Source organism: Thalassophryne amazonica, chromosome 7 (assembly GCF_902500255.1).
Source record: "Thalassophryne amazonica chromosome 7, fThaAma1.1, whole genome shotgun sequence".
Lineage (NCBI taxonomy): Eukaryota > Metazoa > Chordata > Actinopteri > Batrachoidiformes > Batrachoididae > Thalassophryne > Thalassophryne amazonica.
In genome coordinates this window covers 71,757,530-71,780,608 of record NC_047109.1, presented here as the reverse complement: position 1 = coordinate 71,780,608, position 23,079 = coordinate 71,757,530, and the positions used below count along the sequence as shown (strand labels likewise).

Below are 23,079 nucleotides of genomic sequence, written 5' to 3'. Positions count from 1 at the left end.
GTTAAAAATCCTCTTGTAGTCTCGTTCTCATTTATCTGCGCCAGGTTGGCGGGTAGTTAACACAATGGACAGGGAGGAGTGTGGATTTGCACAAGGGGGTACACTTGAGTAGGAGTGCAGGGTTAGACCCAGTGCCGGCCTGGACCGTGGTTGGCAGAGAGAGATCTAAAGCCGGTCAGACAGACAGACAGACAGACAGACAGGTGCACAGTCCAAGTGTCAGACAGAAGGCAGGGCAGACGTTTAGCAGGGTGTTACCAGTCTGTGCAGTGTGCAAAAAGAACAGGGAATCAGGCAAAGAAACATCTCTGTGCTTGTAGTCTGGGAATCTCTCTTCTGCATCCACTTCTGTGGCAAAATAAATAAATAATTCAATCAATAAAAAGTGGAGAGGGAGGGGCAGATTAACAGAGATAGAGAGCAGGTGTCAGAAACCCTCCCCTTCATCTGCTTGTCATTTAGACCTTTATGTTGTGTTGTCGTTCTTTTATTTATTTATTCATTTAATTTTATATTGACATTCCTTGTAGGGCCAGTGTGGTTCCGAGGAAAACAAGAGGAAGCCTGTAGAGGAAAAGAAATAAGGAAGGAAGGAGGAGCCTGTTTCTGATTCACTCATTTTTTTCAACTCTTTCTTCTTCTTTTTTTTAATAAGACAGAGTTGTGTTATTTCTGCTGCTTTTTTTGAAAAGTAAGACATAAAAAGAGGAAAGCAGCCGTCCAATCAATCCCTCATTTTCTTTGCACAGAGTATTGAGCCTCTTTTGTCAATACTTGATTTTTCTTGCCTCCTTTTAAAGGATTATTTTGTGTATGTGAGTGTAGACACCGGATCCTCCACATGCCGTCTGTTTGTCCTCACCTTTAATGACGCTCTGACTCCCCCAAGGCCTCTCCCCCGTCTAAACCCTCTGGTCTCTGATCTCAATGCCCATGTTGACTCACTACTACATGACACGCCGCAGAGCTTCTGATACTGCCTGATTCATTCTGTAAGTAGGACTTCATTACTCTGTGTGTTTGTGTGTGGGCATGGTGACATGTAATGTGTCATTAGCATGTGTTCAGCTTGTGTGTGTTCCAGCAATTGGTGGCTTTTATGATGCCCCTACAGGGGGTTTGTATTCTTATGCTGCTTCATCTCCAGACAGTCTGAATGTCTGTCTGTCTGTGTGTGTGTTTGCCCAAAGAAAGACATTTAGATCTTACAGCTGAGCTTACAACACCATCAGAATGTCGCTAGAAAGAGGGGAAGGAGTTGCCCTTCTCTGGGGGGGTTGTGCACGCCTTACATATTGGTCCTAAGGTTAATTTGACCTAATTAGTGTGGCTGTTTTTGTTTCTCTGAGCAGTTTTTTTTTTTGTTCTTTGTCAGTGTACTTGCTTTATGGATTGTCTGGCAAAAATCAACGAGGCTGAACCAGCTAATAGGAATGACTGATTCCCAACATAGATTTTGTTGCCTCTATTTCATGTCAAATGCCCCGAGTGTTACACCCATCTGCATATCATTTCATCTTATTATTATTTATCTCTGTATATGTTGCCTTGGATTAAACAATAGGCTTAAGGCGCTTTTATGTGTATGCAAGTCTATCTGTGCATTACAAATGATGTAACCAGCACTGCCCACATAATTCCATATGTACTTTACATTAGTATGGATATTAAGCAATACATCAATATCAAAAATGGTGACAGCGGAAGAAGTCACAATTGCTATGATGCCCATCTGTGTTTGTCCTTGTCCTCTGGCTCCCTGTTGTGGCCGTTCCTGGGTTTGCTTCTTTGTTGGTTTGCTTTGGTTGCTCTGGTTGGTTTGTTGTTGGTTTGCTTTGGTTCTCTGTTGCCACTGTTTTTCTTCCTGTTTTATTTTGGTGGTCACAGTTTCCTTGTGTGTTTTGGTGAACTTTCTTCCTGTGTCTCTTCAGCTGTTTTCAATTAGTGTTTACCTTCACCTGTCTCCCATTTGTGTGATTGCCTTTAGTGTGTATTTATACCTCTGGTTCCTTGTGTGTGGCCTGAATGTTGTGCTCTTTGGTGGGCAGCCCGCTTCTTGCTGTTGTTTCGAGTGGTTTCCTGGGTGTGACTTCTTGTTGCTTGACCCTTGTTTCTCAGTGAGAGTTTTTGATTTTGCTTGATGTTTTGGACACTTTTACCTATTGATTGCTTCTCATGTTTTTGGACTTTGTGTGAAATCCTGACTTTTCTCCTGCCAATCCCTCTTGGACACTGTGCCAGTTTTGGACTGATTCATTATCATATCGACCTTTGACCTTTGCCTCCTGAGTCATTAAAGCCTGTATTTTTGCATTTTCATGTATGATCTCTGTGTTGGGGGCTCAGCCATCCTCCATACATGAAAATCAATAATAATAATAACAAAATTTGATTTTCAATCAATCAATCAATCAATCAATCAATCAACTTTTTTCTTGTATAGCGCCAAATCACAACAAACAGTTGCCCCAAGGCGCTCCACATTGCAAGGCAAGGCCATACAATAATTATGAAACACAGTCTACGTCTAAAGCAACATAACCAAGGGATGGTCCAGGGTCACCCGATCCAGCCCTAACTATAAGCCTTAGCGAAAAGGAAAGTTTTAAGCCTAATCTTAAAAGTAGAGAGGGTATCTGTCTCCCTGATCTGAATTGGGAGCTGGTTCCACAGGAGAGGAGCCTGAAAGCTGAAGGCTCTGCCTCCCATTCTACTCTTACAAACCCTAGGAACTATAAGTAAGCCCGCAGTCTGAGAGCGAAGCGCTCTAATGGGGTAATATGGTACTACGAGGTCCCTAAGATAAGATGGGACCTGATTATTCAAAACCTTATAAGTAAGAAGAAGAATTTTAAATTCTATTCTAGCATTAACAGGAAGCCAATGAAGGGAGGCCAACACGGGTGAGATATGCTCTCTCCTGCTAGTCCCCGTCAGTACTCTAGCTGCAGCATTCTGAACCAACTGAAGGCTTTTTAGGGAACTTTTAGGACAACCTGATAATAATGAATTACAATAGTCCAGCCTAGAGGAAATAAATGCATGAATTAGTTTTTCAGCATCACTCTGAGACAAGACCTTTCTGATTTTAGAGATATTGCGTAAATGCAAAAAGGCAGTCCTACATATTTGTTTAATATGCGCTTTGAATGACATATCCTGATCAAAAATAACTCCAAGATTTCTCACAGTATTACTAGAGATCAGGGAAATGCCATCCAGAGTAACGATCTGGTTAGACACCATGCTTCTAAGATTTGTGGGGCCAAGTACAATAACTTCAGTTTTATCTGAGTTTAAAAGCAGGAAATTAGAGGTCATCCATGTCTTTATGTCTGTAAGACAATCCTGCAGTTTAGCTAATTGGTGCGTATCCTCTGGCTTCATGGATAGATAAAGCTGGGTATCATCTGCGTAACAATGAAAATTTAAGCAATACCGTCTAATAATACTGCCCAAGGGAAGCATGTATAAAGTGAATAAAATTGGTCCTAGCACAGAACCTTGTGGAACTCCATAATTAACTTTAGTCTGTGAAGAAGATTCCCCATTTACATGAACAAACTGTAATCTATTAGACAAATATGATTCAAACCACCGCAGCGCAATGCCTTTAATACCTATGACATGCTCTAATCTCTGTAATAAAATTTTATGGTCAACAGTATCAAAAGCAGCACTGAGGTCCAACAGAACAAGCACAGAGATAAGTCCACTGTCCGAAGCCATAAGAAGATCATTTGTAACCTTCACTAATGCTGTTTCTGTACTATGATGAATTCTAAAACCTGACTGAAACTCTTCAAATAGACCATTCCTCTGCAGGTGATCAGTTAGCTGTTTTACAACTACCCTCTCAAGAATCTTTGAGAGAAAAGGAAGGTTGGAGATTGGCCTATAATTAGCTAAGATAGCTGGGTCAAGTGATGGCTTTTTAAGTAATGGTTTAATTACTGCCACCTTAAAGGCCTGTGGTACATAACCAACTAACAAAGATAGATTGATCATATTTAAGATTGAAGCATTAAATAATGGTAGGACTTCCTTGAGCAGCCTGGCAGGAATGGGGTCTAATAAGCATGTTGATGGTTTGGATGAAGTAACTAATGAAAATAACTCAGACAGAACAATCGGAGAGAAAGAGTCTAACCAAATACCGGCATCACTGAAAGCAGCCAAAGATAACGATACATCTTTGGGATGGTTATGAGTAATTTTTTCTCTAATAGTCAAAATTTTGTTAGCAAAGAAAGTCATGAAGTCATTACTAGTTAAAGTTAATGGAATACTCAGCTCAATAGAGCTCTGACTCTTTGTCAGCCTGGCTACAGTGCTGAAAAGAAACCTGGGGTTGTTCTTATTTTCTTCAATTAGTGATGAGTAGAAAGATGTCCTAGCTTCACGAAGGGCTTTCTTATAGAGCAACAAATTCTTTTTCCAGGCTAAGTGAAGATCTTCTAAATTAGTGAGACGCCATTTCCTCTCCAACTTACGGGTTATCTGCTTTAAGCTACGAGTTTGTGAGTTATACCACGGAGTCAGACACTTCTGATTTAAAGCTCTCTTTTTCAGAGGAGCTACAGCATCCAAAGTTGTCTTCAATGAGGATGTAAAACTATTGACAAGATACTCTAACTCCCTTACAGAGTTTAGGTAGCTACTCTGCTCTGTGTTGGTATATGACATTAGAGAACATAAAGAAGGAATCATATCCTTAAACCTAGTTACAGCACTTTCTGAAAGACTTCTAGTGTAATGAAACTTATTCCCCACTGCAGGGTAGTCCATCAGGGTAAATGTAAATGTTATTAAAAAATGATCAGACAAAAGGGAGTTTTCAGGGAATACTGTTAAGTCTTCTATTTCCATACCATAAGTCAGAACAAGATCTAAAATATGATTAAAGTGGTGGGTGGACTCATTTACTTTTTGAGCAAAGCCGATAGAGTCTAATAATTTTCAGATTTGTAATAGTTAAAATTACATAGTAATCCTAATAAGTGGTATTGTAGACTATTATTATCTGACCGAGTTTAATGCTGTACCTGCAACCTGATCCCGGCTAAGTGGTTGAAGATGAGTAAGTGAGTTTAATCCTGTGTGTGTGTATGTGTGTGTGTATGTACAACCCTTGGCAAAAATTATGGAATCACCGGCCTCGGAGGATGTTCATTCAGTTGTTTAATTTTGTAGAAAAAAAGCAGATCACAGACATGACACAAAACTAAAGTCATTTCAAATGGCAACTTTCTGGCTTTAAGAAACACTATAAGAAATCGGGAAAAAAAATTGTGGCAGGCAGTAACGGTTACTTTTTTAGACCAAGCAGAGGGGAAAAAAATATGGAATCACTCAATTCTGAGGAAAAAATTATGGAATCATGAAAAACAAAAGAACGCTCCAACACATCACTAGTATTTTGTTGCATCACCTCTGGCTTTTATAACAGCTTGCAGTCTCTGAGGCATGGACGTAATGAGTGACAAACAGTACTCTTCATCAAGCTGGCTCCAACTTTCTCTGATTGTTGTTGCCAGATCAGCTTTGCAGGTTGGAGCCTTGTCATTGACCATTTTCTTCAACTTCCACCAAAGATTTTCAATTGGATTAAGATCCGGACTATTTGCAGGCCATGACATTGACCCTATGTGTCTTTTTGCAAGGAAAATTTACAGGGTGATTCCATAATTTATTCCTCAGAATTGAGTGAGTCCATATTTTTTTTCCCTCTGCTTGGTCTAAAAAAGTAACCGTTACTGACTGCCACATTTTTTTTCTTGATTTCTTATAGTGTTTCTTAAAGCCAGAACGTTGCCATTTGAAATGACTTTAGTTTTGTGTCATGTCTGTGATCTGCTTTTTTTCTACAAAATTAAACAACTGAATGTACATCCTTCGAGACTGGTGATTCCATAATTTTTGCCAGGGGTGTATATGTGTGTATATATACGAGGTCTGTTAGAAAAGTATCCGACCTTTTTATTTTTTTCAAAAACCATATGGATTTGAATCACGTGTGATTGCATCAGCCAAGCTTGAACCTTCGTGCGCATGCGTGAGTTTTCTCACGCCCGTCGGTTGCGTCACTCGCCTGTGAGCAGGCTTTGTGTGAGCAGTGGTCCACCCCTCTCGTCGGATTTTTATTGCGAATAAATGTCTGAACGATTTGGAGCTTTGCTGCATCAATTTTTTCCAGAAACTGTGAGAGATCTCCAGGTGGTAACCATTCGGAAAATTGAAATGGCTTTGAGGGACGATTTTATGGGGATTACACAGATTAAGGAGTGCTCCAGCCGGTTTAAAGACCGCCCACAGCTGCTGAGAGCGTGCCGCGCTCCGAGCGCCGATCGACAGGCTGAAACCCTGCTGAAACAACCAGATCATTTCCAACGTGAAGGCTTTTTTGATCCGGGACGTCGTCTGACTTGCACAAAAATAGCAGGAGACGTTGACATCAGTACTTTTTCGGCACATTCCACTATTACAGGAGTTTTTTTCATGGAAAGAAAAGCGGACAGATGCGCCACCGTGCTGCTCATGGCGCGGCACAAAACCACATCTGTGTTGGTCTCACAGGACGGCTTTGAGGTGGCTTTCAGACGGCTGTCGGTGGGTTTTCAGTCGTGTGATTAACCGAGAAATTGTGGATGAGCCTGGACATGCCAGAACATGTCCTGTGAGGCTTCATCAAGGCTTTGCTTTGCGGCATGCGGCTCCACCGCGATGCGCAGAATTCCTCCACTCCTCTTTCCATGACAAAAACTCCTGTAACAGTGGAATGTGCCATTCATTTCCAAACTGGACGCTGTGTTTTATTTGGGACGTCCTCTGACTAGCACAGGAATTGCGGAAGACGTGGACATCAGCACTTTTTCGGCACATTGAGACAGACGTGCGGAGGAATTCCACGCATCGCAGTGGAGCCGCATGGTGCAAAGCAACGCCGTGATGAAGCCTCACAGGACATGTTCTGGCATGTCCAGGCTCATCCACAATTTCTCGGTTAGTCACACGACTGAAAACCCACCGACAGCCATCTGAAAGCCATCTCAAAGCCGTCCTGTGAGACCACCACGGAGGTGGTTTTGTGCCGCGCTATGAGCAGCACGGTGGCGCATCCGTCCGCTTTTCTTTCCATGAAAAAAACTCCTGTAACAGTGGAATGTGCCGAAAAAGTACTGATGTCCACATCTCCTGCCATTTTTGTGTAAGTCAGACGACGTCCCGGATCAACAAAGCCTTCACGTTGGAAATGATCTGGTTGTTTCAGCGGGGTTTGAGCCTGTTGATCGGTGCTCGGAGCGCGGCGCGCTCTCAGCAGCTGTGGGTGGTCTTTAAACCGGCTGGAGCACTCCTTAATCTGTGTAATCCCCATAAAAATCGTCCCTCAAAGCCATTTGAATTTTCCGAATGGTTACCACCTGGAGGTCTCTCACAGTTTCTGGAAAAAATTGATGCAGCAAAGCTCCAAATCGTTCAGACATTTATTCGCAATAAAAATCCGACGAGAGGGGTGGACCACTGCTCACACAAAGCCTGCTCAGAGGCGAATGACGCAACCGACAGGCTTGAAAAAACTCGCACATGAAGGTTCAAGCTTGGCTGATGCAATCACACCTGATTCAAATCCATATGGTTTTTGAAAAAAATAAAAAGGTCGGATACTTTTCTAACAGACCTCCTGTATATATATATATATATATATATATATATATATATATATATATATATATATATATATATATATATATATATATATATGAGTGTGTGTATATATGTATGTGTGTGTGTTTATTTCTCAAATTTAATTTCTCCATTCTGTTTCTGAATGCATCAGAACAACCGTTTACTTTTTACTCTTTGAACAGGCTTTTTCTTAAAATCAGTAACGATTTTCAACAGTGAAACAACTGTCTCATGCATTATTGCAGTGTCACTCATAAAGCTCTGATAAAAATAGCACATGGATGATAATGAAGACAAAAAGACACACAATAAACAACTGATAAATAAATGGCAGTGGCACCTCTGTAAGGACAAACAAGAAACACAATAGATTTTAGTTAACATCCTCCACTGAATTACATACAGAATAACTGAATATTCGGATCAGTTGTAACTAAACAGTTCGAGCGGGCGCTCCGGTCTAAGTCTAAAACAGTGTTTTATTCATCAATCTCCACTATAAATGTCCTTTCCTGGCAAGTGTTTCTCAAATGAAACACTCTGGTGCTTCTTTCCTGAGTAAAAAGTGCATTTCACTCACGCATGGGGACACAGCGCCATAGTGGCAGCAGCAGGTATTACATCAGTCCAATGGTGAAATTAATCATAGGTTTTAACAATGTACATTTTCCACAGGTACCGATTTTTTCACCTGGTAACATATATACTTAATATTATTTTGGTGTGGATTAAATTTGTAATTTTGGGTGATTCCCAGATGATTTTGAGATTTCAAAGTGGGCCTCAGTGTTATGTTTGGGAATGGTTCCTTTTGGTTTTGTGTTAGGGTTTAATTTTTCTAAAATTCATGCAAACTTTGGAAATGTAAACAATATTTTTGCTTCCAGACAAAGTCCTTGTGCACTTTCAGAATTCTGTATTAACAGACATTTGATATGGTCACGGTCCAAATCTGGAAAGTTTCTGATTCACACACTGCGTGAAACATCTTCTGCAGAAAAGACAAACATGAAGGCAGCAGTGTAGACAAATGTGGTCTGTGAGGCCATTAAATACTTCATGACAAGTGGACAGAGAACTCTTTTTAAAATGATCTTTATTTCACCAAATATTGTTAAGTGTCTTTTTGCCTCGGGTCATTTCTCCATTGAACTATATGCAAATAAAACAAATGCAGACAAAAGGCTCCTTTCATATCCTTATTTAATGTTGAACATAAATGGGGCCCCTTACAAAGCTTCTGCAATGTTCTGCATATTACTAAGCCCATCTATCTCTGCGGACGCATGCACAGTATTATACACTCCCGCAGTCACAGGTCTTGCACTGGGAGACGCTCAATCAAGATAGTCCCTTCAAACGGACCAATGAACTGTGAATAACGCCATTACACACACTCCCAGCTTATAAGGATGGAAAGATTGGAAGGGTGGGTGACAGAGTGATCTTGTTCTATCTCTGGAATGTTTTTCTCTCAGAGAGGAATGATGAGACCCAAAAAATGTGAGACAGAAAGCAACACAGAGTAAGATGTGTGTGTGTGAGAGAGAGAGAGAGGGTCTGGCGAGAACACAGAGCAGGAAAAGACCTCTGCTCCATGGGAGCGCTCTGATGGACTTAGCGAGGCCTTGCCTTGTTCACACTCATGGACAGTCTCACAATGTTAAGATTACTAAATAAGGCGATTACGGCAGCTGCACACTGATAACCTGCTGTGGATGATCCCATTTTTCACTGTCAGAAAACCCAGAGAAGAGCATAGCAGTGGGGTACGGTGGCATCAAAGGTGTGACTATGCCAAAGTCATTATTCTGTCACAAGTGCTTCACAACATGGCTCCTCTACTTAGCAGGAAGCAAAAGTAGAAAGTTGGTCTGACTTTTCACACGACAAGTGATTGTAACAAGTGCAAATCCATAATGCAAGCGCATGTTCTTATCATTTGCCCTCTCCTCTGCCACGGGGATGTTGTAAAGTACTATTCGATTATGTGACTTCAAGCTTGACCCGTCTTATCTTTTTTTCAGGTAATACACGACTGATAACCACGAAGAGACTAAAAGATATTTAGCACATAGGGAAGCCTTCCAGATGCAGTCATATATTATGTGGCTGCTCATGTGTAAGCATAAGGCATGCCCTCACACTGAGATCTCAGTGAATGTCTGCCCCTTATCTCAAAGTTTTAGTGTGTGTGCTCTACGGAGGAGATTTGTTTCATGTTGCTGTGCTTGACAGTTTTGACACCTGCTTCTGCCACACTGACCTTGTAGCTTAAAGTGCAATAAAAGCTGAATTCTCAGGCTATGTTGCACATTATTATGCTGTGGTAGCTGATAAATGGTCTGCCATTTTTCAACAGAGGGGGGAAACAAGCATGCAGTTCTCCAGTTTTGCTCAGTGGACATAGAACACAACTTTATGAAACTTAAAGCTGAAGCTGAGTGATGATGTTGCTGGACAAAAGTGTTTGGTGATGGCAATATCTTTGCAGAATAAAGTTCCAAATTTTAGGGTCCTGGTGCTCCCTGTCTCACTGTACGGTTGAGTCTTGGACACTAACCAGAGACCTAAGGTGACAACTGCATGTCTTTGGCATTAGTTTTCTTTGGAGGATCCTTGGGTACCAGTGGAATGCCTTTGTGTCATATGACTTGGGAAGACTCAGATGCAGAGTATTGCTTGCACTGTCAAGGAGGATCAGCTATGACATTTTGACCATGTGGCACATCACCTATAAGCAAGTATCTACTATGAACAACAGGTTTTTTGTCATGTCCCACAGCAGGCTGTACTCAAGGTTCTTGAAATGAAGCAATATCTCCACCTGGTGGACATATACCATTTATGCAGGTACAATAGAATTTCACCAAGAGCTCTAGTTTCACTATACATGATCCAGATGATCCATGATGTACATTATTTATTATTATTTTAATATTGCGTGATCATTTGCAACTATTTGTGTGGTATTCTACTGGCCAGTACACTTACAAAGAAAATATTATTATTGTGGAATAAAAAATATGGGTCACATATTCACTTTGGTTGAGAATGATTTTGTATTGACAGAGCTCCAGGAAAAAAAAGTGGTACTGATTTTTCTGGACTATATAGCATGTCGCACTGTATTATTAATCGCATCTGTCCAAAATGCATCATGAAGAGGAAAATATAAGGTACACTGGGTTTTAAGATGTATTTATTTTTAAAGTGTGGTGCTGTTGCTTCATGTAGCACAAAGCAAAATTAATTTAATCAACACTTTTTTATGCAACCCTTTCTTCAGTGGTGGTCAGCATTTATCATTTCTTTAATTATGCTGCACTGCAGCACAAATTGATACAAGCAGAGGTACCGGTCTTCTCCCGGGTGAAGAGCAGGTACATCCAGAAATTGCATGCATATGTTTATATATATATATATAAGCACACTGTTAAGCTGAAAAAAGAGAATATTTGAACTGACTTAAATTAATTGTTTCAACTGGTAACATCTAAATGAATTAAGTTGTTTGTAAGTTAACTTACAAACTTAAGTTCAAACAGCTTAATTAATTCAGCTGTTACTAATTGAAGCAACATATTAAGTTGAATCTTTTTTCAGTGTAGATTCAACACATCAATGTTGTGGCTTTGGGTTATAAATAAACTACAGCACTCACAGATGGCTTGTGAGTTATGTAAGCTTGTGCTGCTATGTAAGTGTTACAATATGTATTCATTGTACTTTTTGGATTATTTTATTTTTATTTTTTATTTTATTGGTTAATGTTCTGCCCTGCAAACCGATCCCAGATAAGTGGCTGAAGATGTACGTTCTGTATTCTACACACTCTGATACAGTAGGTGCAGTATGCACTTCTCTAAAGCTGGTTTGCAAGTTGCCGATAAACACAAAGAAGTAGTGGTTTTATTTTTGTTATGAATTCATAAGTGTTAAGTTTATTTTCAGACTGTGGCTGACAGAAAAGATTGTCTGGCATTGATTTCTGCTTTCTGATAAAAGAGCAGACATGATGTTCACCTATAAATAAATAAATAAATGTCACTATTGCTTATGTTAAAGAATCCTCTTTTGTTGAATTTAGTGTTAGTTAAGTCAGTTGCTTAAGGTTAACGCAACAACGTTTCATTGAATCGATACAACCTTCCTAAATAAAAGGCATTACACGCAGCTCTCAGAATATTTGTATCTTAGGAGCTACTGTATGTAACACAGTTTTGTGGAACCACTTGACATCATTTTTTAAAAATTAAATCCAAGAAAATATTTTTTTGAGCAACCAACTGGCAACCATAGTGACGTTTTGCAGTTGGGAAAATGTTAGCCACACCGAAACAATCATGGCGGAAAAAATGAAGCCTTAGACAATGGCACAAAATTTAACTCAAAGTACTTAATCCAGAAGGCCATGATAATAATCCATTCCTTGGCAGTTTGGCAGTGATTGGACCCATTTAAGCAGAGCTGTTGGTGGAATAACGCCGGGCAGCAACTAACATTGGTACAAACAACACAAATTCTCAGTAGGAATTTGTCATTTTTACCTGAGGCCAAAATATGGCCATCAGGCATTGTGAAAAGTTTGCATCTGTCTGTCTGTCTATCAGTCTGTCTGTGCTCAGCACAAGTCCTATTACTGGCAGGATCTCCAAATTCATATGGAACATTAGTGGGACAAGTTTAAATATGGGTAAGCTTGACCTATTCTAAGGGGTCAAAAGGTCACAATCTTTCCACACACTCTTTCACTGATTACAACCCCAATTCCAATGAAGTTGGGATGTTGTGTAAAATGTAAATAAAAACAGAATACAGTGATTTGCAAATCCTCTTCAACTTATATTCAATTGAATACACCACAAAGACAAGATATTTAATGTTCAAACTGATGAGCTTTATTGTTTTGTGCAAATATTTGCTCATTTTGAAATGGATGCCTGCAAAACGTTTCAAAAAAAGGTGGGACAGTTGCAACAAAAGACTGGGAAAGTTGATGAATCCTCAAAGAACACCTGTTTGGAACAATCCACAGGTGAACAGGTTAATTGGAAACAGGTGAGTGTCATGATTGGGTATAAAAGGATCATCCCCAAAAGGCTCAGCTGTTCACAAGCAAAGATGGGGCGACGATCACCACTTTGTGAACAACTGTGTGAAAAAATAGTTCAACAGTTTGAACGTTGTTTCTCAATGTTCAACTGTAAGGAATTTAGGGATTCCATCATCTACAGTCCATAATATAATCAGAAGATTCAGAGAATCTTTCTACATGTAAGCGGCAAGGCTGAAAATCAACACTGAATGCTTATGACCTTCGATTACTCAGATGGCACTGCATTAATCAATCAATCAATCAATTTTTTTTATATAGCGCCAAATCACAACAAACAGTTGCCCCAAGGCGCTTTATATTGTAAGGCAAGGCCATACAATAATTACGTAAAACCCCAACGGTCAAAACGACCCCCTGTGAGCAAGCACTTGGCTACAGTGGGAAGGAAAAACTCCCTTTTAACAGGAAGAAACCTCCAGCAGAACCAGGCTCAGGGAGGGGCAGTCTTCTGCTGGGACTGGTTGGGGCTGAGGGAGAGAACCAGGAAAAAGACATGCTGTGGAGGGGAGCAGAGATCGATCACTAATGATTAAATGCAGAGTGGTGCATACAGAGCAAAAAGAGAAAGAAACTCAGTGCATCATGGGAACCCCCCAGCAGTCTACGTCTATAGCAGCATAACTAAGGGATGGTTCAGGGTCACCTGATCCAGCCCTAACTATAAGCTTTAGCAAAAAGGAAAGTTTTAAGCCTAATCTTAAAAGTAGAGAGGGTGTCTGTCTCCCTGATCTGAATTGGGAGCTGGTTCCACAGGAGAGGAGCCTGAAAGCTGAAGGCTCTGCCTCCCATTCTACTCTTACAAACCCTAGGAACTACAAGTAAGCCTGCAGTCTGAGAGCGAAGCGCTCTATTGGGGTGATATGGTACTACGAGGTCCCTAAGATAAGATGGGACCTGATTATTCAAAACCTTATAAGTAAGAAGAAGAATTTTAAATTCTATTCTAGAATTAACAGGAAGCCAATGAAGAGAGGCCAATATGGGTGAGATATGCTCTCTCCTTCTAGTCCCCGTCAGTACTCTAGCTGCAGCATTTTGAATTAACTGAAGGCTTTTTAGGGAACTTTTAGGACAACCTGATAATAATGAATTACAATAGTCCAGCCTAGAGGAAATAAATGCATGAATTAGTTTTTCAGCATCACTCTGAGACAAGACCTTTCTGATTTTAGAGATATTGCGTAAATGCAAAAAAGCAGTCCTACATATTTGTTTAATATGCGCTTTGAATGACATATCCTGATCAAAAATACTCCAAGATTTCTCACAGTATTACTAGAGGTCAGGGTAATGCCATCCAGAGTAAGGATCTGGTTAGACACCATGTTTCTAAGATTTGTGGGGCCAAGTACAATAACTTCAGTTTTATCTGAGTTTAAAAGCAGGAAATTAGAGGTCATCCATGTCTTTATGTCTGTAAGACAATCCTGCAGTTTAGCTAATTGGTGTGTGTCCTCTGGCTTCATGGATAGATAAAGCTGGGTATCATCTGCGTAACAATGAAAATTTAAGCAATACCGTCTAATAATACTGCCTAAGGGAAGCATATATAAAGTGAATAAAATTGGTCCTAGCACAGAACCTTGTGGAACTCCATAATTAACTTTAGTCTGTGAAGAAGATTCCCCATTTACATGAACAAATTGTAATCTATTAGACAAATAAAAAACATCATTGTACATGGGCTCAGGAACACTTCAGAAAACCATTGTCAGTTAACACAGTTCATCGCTACATTTACAAGTGCAAGTTAAAACTCTACCATGCAAAGCACATGCCATACAGAAAAGCTGCCACCATCTCTGGGCCTGAGCTCATTTGAAATGGACAGATGCAAAGTGGAAAAGTGTGCTGTGGTCTGATGAGTCCACATTTGAAATTGTTTTTGGAAATCATGGACGTCGTGTCCTCCGGACAAAAGAGGAAAAAGACCATCCAGATTTTTACCAGAGCAAAGTTCAAAAGCCAGCATCTGTGATGGTATGGGGGTGTGTTAGTGCCCATGGCATGGGCAACTTACACATCTGTGATGCCACAATCAATGCTGAAAGGTACATCCAGGTTTTGGAGCAACACATGCTGCCATCCAAGCAACGTCTTTTTCAGGGACGTCCCTGCTTATTTCAGCAAGACAATGCCAAGCCACATTCTGCACGTGTTACAACAGCGTGGCTTCATAGTAAAAGACTGCGGGTACTAGACTGGCCTGCCTGCAGTCAGACCTGTCGCCCATTGAAAATGTGTGGCACATTATGAAGCGCAAAATACGACAACGGAGACCCCGGACTGTTGAACAACTGAAATCGTACATCAAGCAAGAATGGGAAAGAATTCCACATACAAAACTTCAACCATTAATGTCCTCAGTTCCCACACACTTATTGAGTGTTGTTAGAAGGAAAGGTGATGTAACACAGTGGTAAACATACCACTGTCCCAGCTTTTTTGAAATGTGTTGCAGGCATCCATTTCAAAATGAGCAAATATTTCCACAAAAACAATAAAGTTTATCAGTTTGAACATTAAATATCTTGTCTTTGTGGTGTAATCAACTGAATATAGGTTGCAGAGGATTTGCAAATCATTGTATTCTGTTTTTATTTACATTTTACACAACTTCCCAACTTCATTGGAATTGGGGTTGTACATACTCATACGGCTGAGGGTATTTTAGCATTGTGTTATATGTAATGTTATTGGAATGGAAGTGAATTTTGCTGTTGTGTTCTACTGGTGCATATTACTCTGGGCCAAAGGGGTGTCAGACAGTTCTCCACTAGTAATGCCTGGCTAATTTGAGATGTAGGAGCTTGTGTAAAACTGTAGTTTTCACTGCCTTTAGTCTTCCACTGCTTGACCACTGCTGCGACGGTTGCATTTTACTCTGCTCCTCATTGCCTAGTGGAGCATAAAAATATAGCCCTGTTTACTTAGTTCCATGTCCACTCCTGCTGGCTTCAGGCTAAATGGCCTTGGGGAAAAGGCTGATAATCTTATGTATCATACATGTGAGGAGGTGACAAAAAATGGATGTTTGGACACACATGCCCTTTCCATAATGTGGTCCTGGCTGAGCTATCTGGCTGGCTGTAAAGTAGATGCTGCTAATGGCCCCAGTTAATGGAGTCATTAAGAATCGGATTGCAAGACGATAAAAGCAATTTGTATAATGTGTGAAAGAGAAGTGTGAATCTTTGTATATGTGTACTGTTACTGTAATCAGTTTGTGTGTTTCTTATTATATACACAGTGATATTGTCCTGTATTAGCAATAGCTGAAAGGGTTTCTTTTCTATCTGTGCAATCGTGATATAGTTTAAGGCTCGTGGGATCAGTTCTGACCCAGGATTTCTGAATCAGGCAGCTGGTCAGAACGTCCCAAGTACATCGTTTCTCTGCAAGACTGCAGTGACCGTATGAGTGCTGATAAGTTTGATTTAAGGTCATTTTAAAGACCTGTCTAACAGAGGATGACAAGCCTGGCTTAAGGCATTCTGGCTCGTGTTGTGTGTTATTTTCACCATCACCGTGGCGCAGTGACTGCTCATTAAAAAGAAAAGAAATAGTCTCATTCAGGCCCTGTGGCCCATTGGTGCCGGTGCTTATCCCCAGATACCTTAGAATGAAGCAGATGAGAGTCAATGAGCCCCCTGGATGGGACACCAGTCCATCACAGGTCACTTCCCCAGCCAAGGCTGGTACCCATTTGCATTTGGGTGGACTTTAATAATGCAGAGGAAGTGTCACATCCAAGGATACAGACGGGTAGTGTGAAACATACACGAGGAATCAAACCCAGGTGTACAGTACATATATTTTAAATACAAAGTTTCTTTATATCACCACGCCAATCATATGTCCAACCTCTCCTGCAGTTAATATAGTACAGAATGTGTCATTAAAATACACTGTGGACCTTGTGTGCCCAATGGCCACTGCAGTAGTTACAAAGGCCAAACAGGAACCCTGAACACGAGATGGTTAATGGGGCTCTGGTAAAACAAGAAGTCCTCAATGACAGATCAGGCAGAGGAGGTGATGGCTTGTAGCCCAACGGCTGTGAAGGCGGATGAAGGCTGCAGCAGGTCTTCAAACCTCATTGGACCAGGATACAGATCTGTCAAGGACCATGTGTTTGTTCGCGTGCAATGACATTCCCACATTAAACAAACCCACACACAGGCATCTCTAGGAAAAGACTTGACAAAGGCATTCAACAGTGTGTTATGCCTACTTGTGTGGAAGATGTTAAGCAAAACAAACTGTCCATAGAAATTCATCAAGATCCTGAGGCTTCTCCACGATGAACACAGTTCTTGTAAATGGAACAAAAACTAAAGCTTTCAATGTTCAATCAGGAGTAAAGCAGGGCTGCATCATCACCCCTATGCTCTTCATTGTCTACATGGTAACAGTCCTAAACCTGGTCAAAGACTTCCAGTATGCCAACGACAGCAGCGTGCCATCGTTTTCTTCAGTAAATCCATGGAAACTTAGATGAAGCCTACACCAAGCTTTGTCTTCACATCAACCTGAAGAAGACACAGATGTTATATCTGCCTCCACCCAACATGGTCAATCCAAAGCTTCTTGCTGTGAAATTGCACAGACAGGTCCTAGAGAGCATGACCCACTTTCCACACCTGGGCAGCCATGTGTCATCAAATGCCGATATTGATGACGAGATCCAACACAACTCAATTGTGCAGGAACTGCCTTCAGCCAGCTTCGCACTCATGTTTTTGAGAACAGAGACATTCAACATGAGACAAAAATTCTTGCCTCCAAAGCTTTTGTCACTCCAACCATGCTGTATGATCTGAAACCTGTTTTGAGATACATGCTGGAAAAATTATGTATTTTAATATATTCTGCGCTTGATGACATCACAGAAAGGAAACTGACCTTGAACAATGCACTTTACTTTATCAAGTTTGGACAGTTGTCCTGCTGACTGTGCGATCAGTCAGTCGAAATGTTTACTTGTTTACTCTATATTTACGTTTGTTTGACTTTGGAGAGTGAAACATTTGGTCGGATGTTGTGCTGTTTACAAATAAATCTTTACCAGCCCCATGAGTAAAAGTGATTTACTGTCAGCAAGTGTCAGTCCATGTAACAAAAGATCAGGAAATAAATTTCACAGTGAAAGAACACACCATTTAATTTAATCCTTTACTAAGCAAGGAACGCTCAGAGCTAGAAAATGGGTTTTCAGCAGGGGATGTCATAGTGCAATCACTGATCAAAACCTGTCTGCAGACCCACGAGGAGGCCCAAATGAACTCACGATGCAAAATAAGGAAAATGATGCTGTTTTGAGATAGGATTGTGAAGTCATATTAAAGGAATGACTTCTGTGATGAGCAGTTTTATTCTCTATATCATCACAATGAGCACAGTTGTATTCTGTAGCCAGCAACACTCTTGTACTGACAAAAAAATCTTAATATTACTGAGTGATCTTCAAATATGCTTAAGGATCCTCAAAATTGTTTTTGACAGTTTATCCACTTAAGACTTCCGGGTTATAACCGCTTCTTCCTGAAAACTTTTCAGTCATCCAGGTAACAAGAATTCTTCTATGTTAGGTTTTAATGTTTTAAATTTCACTGCTGTTCATCCTAAAGGGCAGTGTGTCTGTGTTAAGGTTTGAGTTTTGTTTGGTTGCCTGTTTTTATTTCTTTCGTTTGGTCTGTTTGTTATTTTTTGTATTTGATTGGTTTTTGTTTGTTTATTCTCTTGCTGGGTTTTTCTGCTTGGGTCTGTCTGTCTCTGCTTCTCTTGGTTCTTGGTGATGGGTGTTTCCCTCTCTCTGGCCACGCCCTTGTTCTGGTGCTTTCCATGCACAACGGTTTCTAATTTGCTGACTGTCACCTGGGGTTATATAAGCTCACTGGGTGTGTTTGTCCCTCGTGCCTTGTGCCTTTATTCCAGCTCTGTACCTGCGATCCATAGTCCTCCCTGCCTGCTTGTGTGTACCTGACCTCCAGCTGTTGCACTGACCACATCTTTTTGCCTGATGCTTTTTGTACTGCTGATTTTCTTTGACTGCCTACTTGTGTACTGACCTCTGCAATCCACCTCAGTAAAGCCTTCTAAAAGCCGGAGCTGTTTGTTCAAGCCGTGCATTTGTGTCCAGCAGTTCCTGACCATCTGATAATGTATTAACTACAGGCATTTTGATATCTACTGGTATCACTTGTTGCTAAAGGCACAGATTAATTAAAAAAAATAATAAAAAAAAATCTGTGGCTTAGCTACTCTACATATGGAAAACCGCATTCAAATGAAATATTTTGATATTACAGTTCCGGGTAACAGAATTACATTTCCGGGTAACAGATCTTACCTGTAAGGATAATCACTGTTGCGCGGTGAGGTAATTTGTTGGTGAACAAGAGCAATCACAGATTTCTGACGTCCGCCAGTCTGGATCCGGATCACCTCCAAAATTCAGTGGAGTCTTCCATGTGCTAATATCCATCTGTGGTGCAAATTTGGTGAGAATCTGTGATGTAGTTTTGATGTAATCCTTCAACGCGTATATAAAGGAAATCTTGATCCAGAATCTGGATCTGGACAGACAACCAGACACAGACAAATAAATACCTAAATAAATGCTGATGATTTTATTATGTCCTTGGGGGATGTAATTAAGTATAAATGCTATTTTTTGAGTTTTAACCAGAACTAGGACATTTGAACATATTGCCCCTGTGCTTGACTCCACTCACTGGATCTCTGTTGGTGTGAGGGTGGATTTGAAGGTTTTGTTACTAACATCTAAAATATTGAATGGTTGTGCACGGCCTTATTTCACAGAGCTAGCTGAGTTTTATTTGTCAACACAAGCCCTTGTTTTTCAGGGTGAAGGCTTATAGTATGCTCCGAGGGTAAAGTAGAAATCGTCAAGCAGTAGACCTTTGCTTATTGTGGACCGCAATAATACCACAATGCTTGTTGAAATTAGAAAGTCACACTTGGTTGAATTGTTTAAATTGAGACATAAAACTCTCATATTTATGATTAGTAGATCACCTCAGGGGCAGCATGGTGGTTTGTGGTTAGCACTGTTGCTTTACAGCAATGATGTCATGGGACCAATTCCCATCTGTGGACTTTTTGTGTGGAGTTTGCATGTTCTCCCCGTGTTTGTGTGCAGGTGTTAATATGCTTGTCTATATGTGGCCCTATGAGAGACTGGCGTCCTGTCCAGGGTGTACCGCCCTATGACTGCTGGTATAGTCCAGTCCTACCTGTGACCCTTAATTGGAGTAAGTGGGTATAGAAAATGGATGGATTGAGATTATCTCAGTTCATTTATTTGAACTCGCTGTGTTTGTTTAATTTGGGATCTTTAATCACTGTGTCTGCTCCCTGTTTTTTAAGTCTTTAAATTGTTTGTTATTAAGCTCTCAGGCTCTGTGTTCTACCCAGTGCACAGCAGACTACAGCACAGCACAAGTGTGCTGTAGTCTGCAGATGTTGTTTTTAATGCCCAGTGACATGATCATCATATCATTCACACTCACTGGGTGTGTCGGTCCCGTAATGAAGTGTGGTTAGAATCATAGCTGGTGTTACAGGATTATTGGCAATCACAAGAAAGCGTTTGCAGCTTAGACCACCAGCATTCTTTATGTAAAGAGTGTGACACTCAGACACAGCTTACATAAATGAGTTCCTGAAGCATGCACACTCTGGATACATGAACATATCACGTGGTGGGAAAGTGTAGTGACACGGACCCACAACAGGGGGCGTAAATGAACGGACAATAGAGAGAGTTAAATTAGAACACTTTACTGTTGTGAATGTCACAACCACACACAGCAGATTACAGAATGAATACAAGTCAATTAATGAAGGTGTCGTGTGGGCAGGCTCGACGATAGGAGACGCCCGTCTGGAGATGAACCGGAACCACATGATTTCCACCGCCACCGAACCCGAAGGATACTGGAGCCGCCAAGTCCCGAAGTCCCCAGGTGGCCACCGTCTCAGCGTGTCGGATCTGGTACTGCTGGCGGAAAACAAAGACAGTCAAGTGTGGGTGTGTGTACACCCCGTAACAATAATGGTGGGAATTCCACCTCCACCTTTAACACACACTCGTGCAGCGTCTGTTTAACCACTTATCTGACGAGACGAAGGACGAAACAGTCTCGACCCACGCCGGTCTTCTGGTTGACAGCTGCAACACAATAGCTCTGGAAATCACTGAATGCTGGCAGAGAATATTACCTCTCACAGAAGTCGATGTCTCGGCGATGTGGTGGAGGTGTCATCCTGCTTTTATCCCGGGTGAGATGCAGATGATCGGTGACAGCTGTCATAGTTGATGAGTGACAGCTGTCACCTCGGCTGTTCCTGTAGGCGGCAGCGCCCTCTCGTGCCTGAAGCCCGCACTTCAGGCAGGGCGCCCTCCAGTGGTGGGCCAGCAGTACCTCCTCTTCTGGCGGCCCACACAACAACATCACCTACAATGGTCAATTTGTATGGTGCTGCATTCTGTCTGCTAAGAAGGAGCTCCCTCTCTCTCTCAAGCACGTACACACACACACACACACACACACACACACACACACACACACACACACGCACGCACACACACACACAAACACACAGCTCTTTCACTCGTAAGATATTCATTTCCTGCGGCTGCTTGTTCCAGTCAAGGGTCACAGGCGGCTGGAGCTCTCACAGCAGTCATGGGGTGTGAGATGGGGTACACCCTGGACATGATGCCAGTCTATCACAGTGCCACATATGGACAGACAAACAGATTTACATGCATGAACATGCACTTATAGTCAGTTTGGAGTCAACAGTCCACCTAACCTGCATGTCTTTGGAAGTGGAAGGAAACTGGAGCACCTGGAGGGAACCCACAAGATCATGCAAACTCCACACAGAAAGGACCCGGTGGGAAGCGATCCCACAACCTCTTGCTGTGAAGCAACAGTGCTAACCACTAAGCCACAGTGTCGCCTGTATCATATACAATGAAAGTGAATTGAAAACAACCATTAAATTAAATACAAGTAAATAAATGTAAGTGGTTTAGAGCAATGGTCTCCAAACCTGGTCCTAGAGATCAGTTGTCCTGAATGTTTTCCAATAGCCCATGCTCCACCCACAACTAGTTTACTCAACCAATCAAAAGTTGTGAAATAACAGATTTAACTAAACGGGTGTGGGCAGAGCAGGTAGAGAAGGAAAATGTACAAAAAGAGGTATTCTCTGGGACCAGGATTGGACAGCATTGGTTTAAGGTAATTGGTTACCTCAAATTGTTTGAGTTGAGCCGAGTGATCAGGTGTAATAGTTTACCTTTCTGTCCAGCTTGAGTGGGATGACCTTGGAATAAAGCCTAAAATGGTCCTCAGGACTATAGAGTTCTTGGGTGAAAGAAGTAGAAAAGCAACTGAGAATCTCAGTGTCACCTCTCATCCCTTCAGTGTCACCTCTCGTCTCTTCATTGTCACGTCTCGTCCCTTCAGTCACTGTAGCTATTCGATCATCTTTGTGTGCGGGTGTCCTACTGATGCATCGGACAGGAAATAACAGATTACGTCTCCGCTTTTTATTTTAAATGCTGACACCAACATAAACGTGTGTGTGTTTTTGTCCTGTATTCATGGTGTTTGCTCCACACGGGCTCTTTGGGCGTATGAGCCTGAATTCAGCTCCACCAATCAGATGTATTAACATGCGAGTCAGTTCCAACTCTGTCTGCTTTGGTCCAAATGATGATGCAGCAGCTGATTATGTGCTACCGCCTGATCTTACACTGTTGTGATCTTAAATATTTAATTGCCTCAGTGAAAAATAATGCTCTCAATGGGATCATAAAGAGTCATTACAACCAAATAAAAAAACTAAACAAAAAACAAACAATCAAACAAACAAACAAACAAACAAAAAAAAACATGTGGTTAATTAGCAAATGTGTGTTTTTGTGGACCTTAGCCTTGGTGTGTCTGAACACAACAGCACCAGATTACCTCAGACGCAAAACTTGGCTGTGAAGAACCAACATGATCAACCACCCCCCACCCCCAACACACACACAGATACACACCCACCCGCTGCTCCCTCCTGCTGCAACAGACACAAAAATGTCATGAAACGGTAAAATATTAGCTGAGCTCTGGCTGCTTAAGTTATACATTTCAGATGAGCTGGGATGTAAAAGAGAATAATGCACACGTAAACACCCGGGAAGGCTGTGTTGACTGTAATTAAGCTCATATGAAGGTGTGCGTGAC

The 23,079-nt window shown here is 41.3% G+C and overlaps 1 protein-coding gene across 4 annotated transcripts in view; it reads left to right on the top strand.

Annotated features, from left to right (window-relative positions):
- The first annotated feature begins 25 nt into the window (after positions 1 to 25).
- The window catches only part of grik5 (glutamate receptor, ionotropic, kainate 5), a 352,876-nt gene continuing 329,822 nt past the window's right edge, over positions 26 to 23,079 (top strand). For all 4 annotated transcript variants that reach the window (XM_034174412.1, XM_034174411.1, XM_034174414.1 and 1 more), the window contains exon 1: positions 26 to 992. The gene's annotated coding sequence lies outside the window, so the exon portion shown is untranslated. The remainder of the gene's footprint in view (positions 993 to 23,079) is intronic.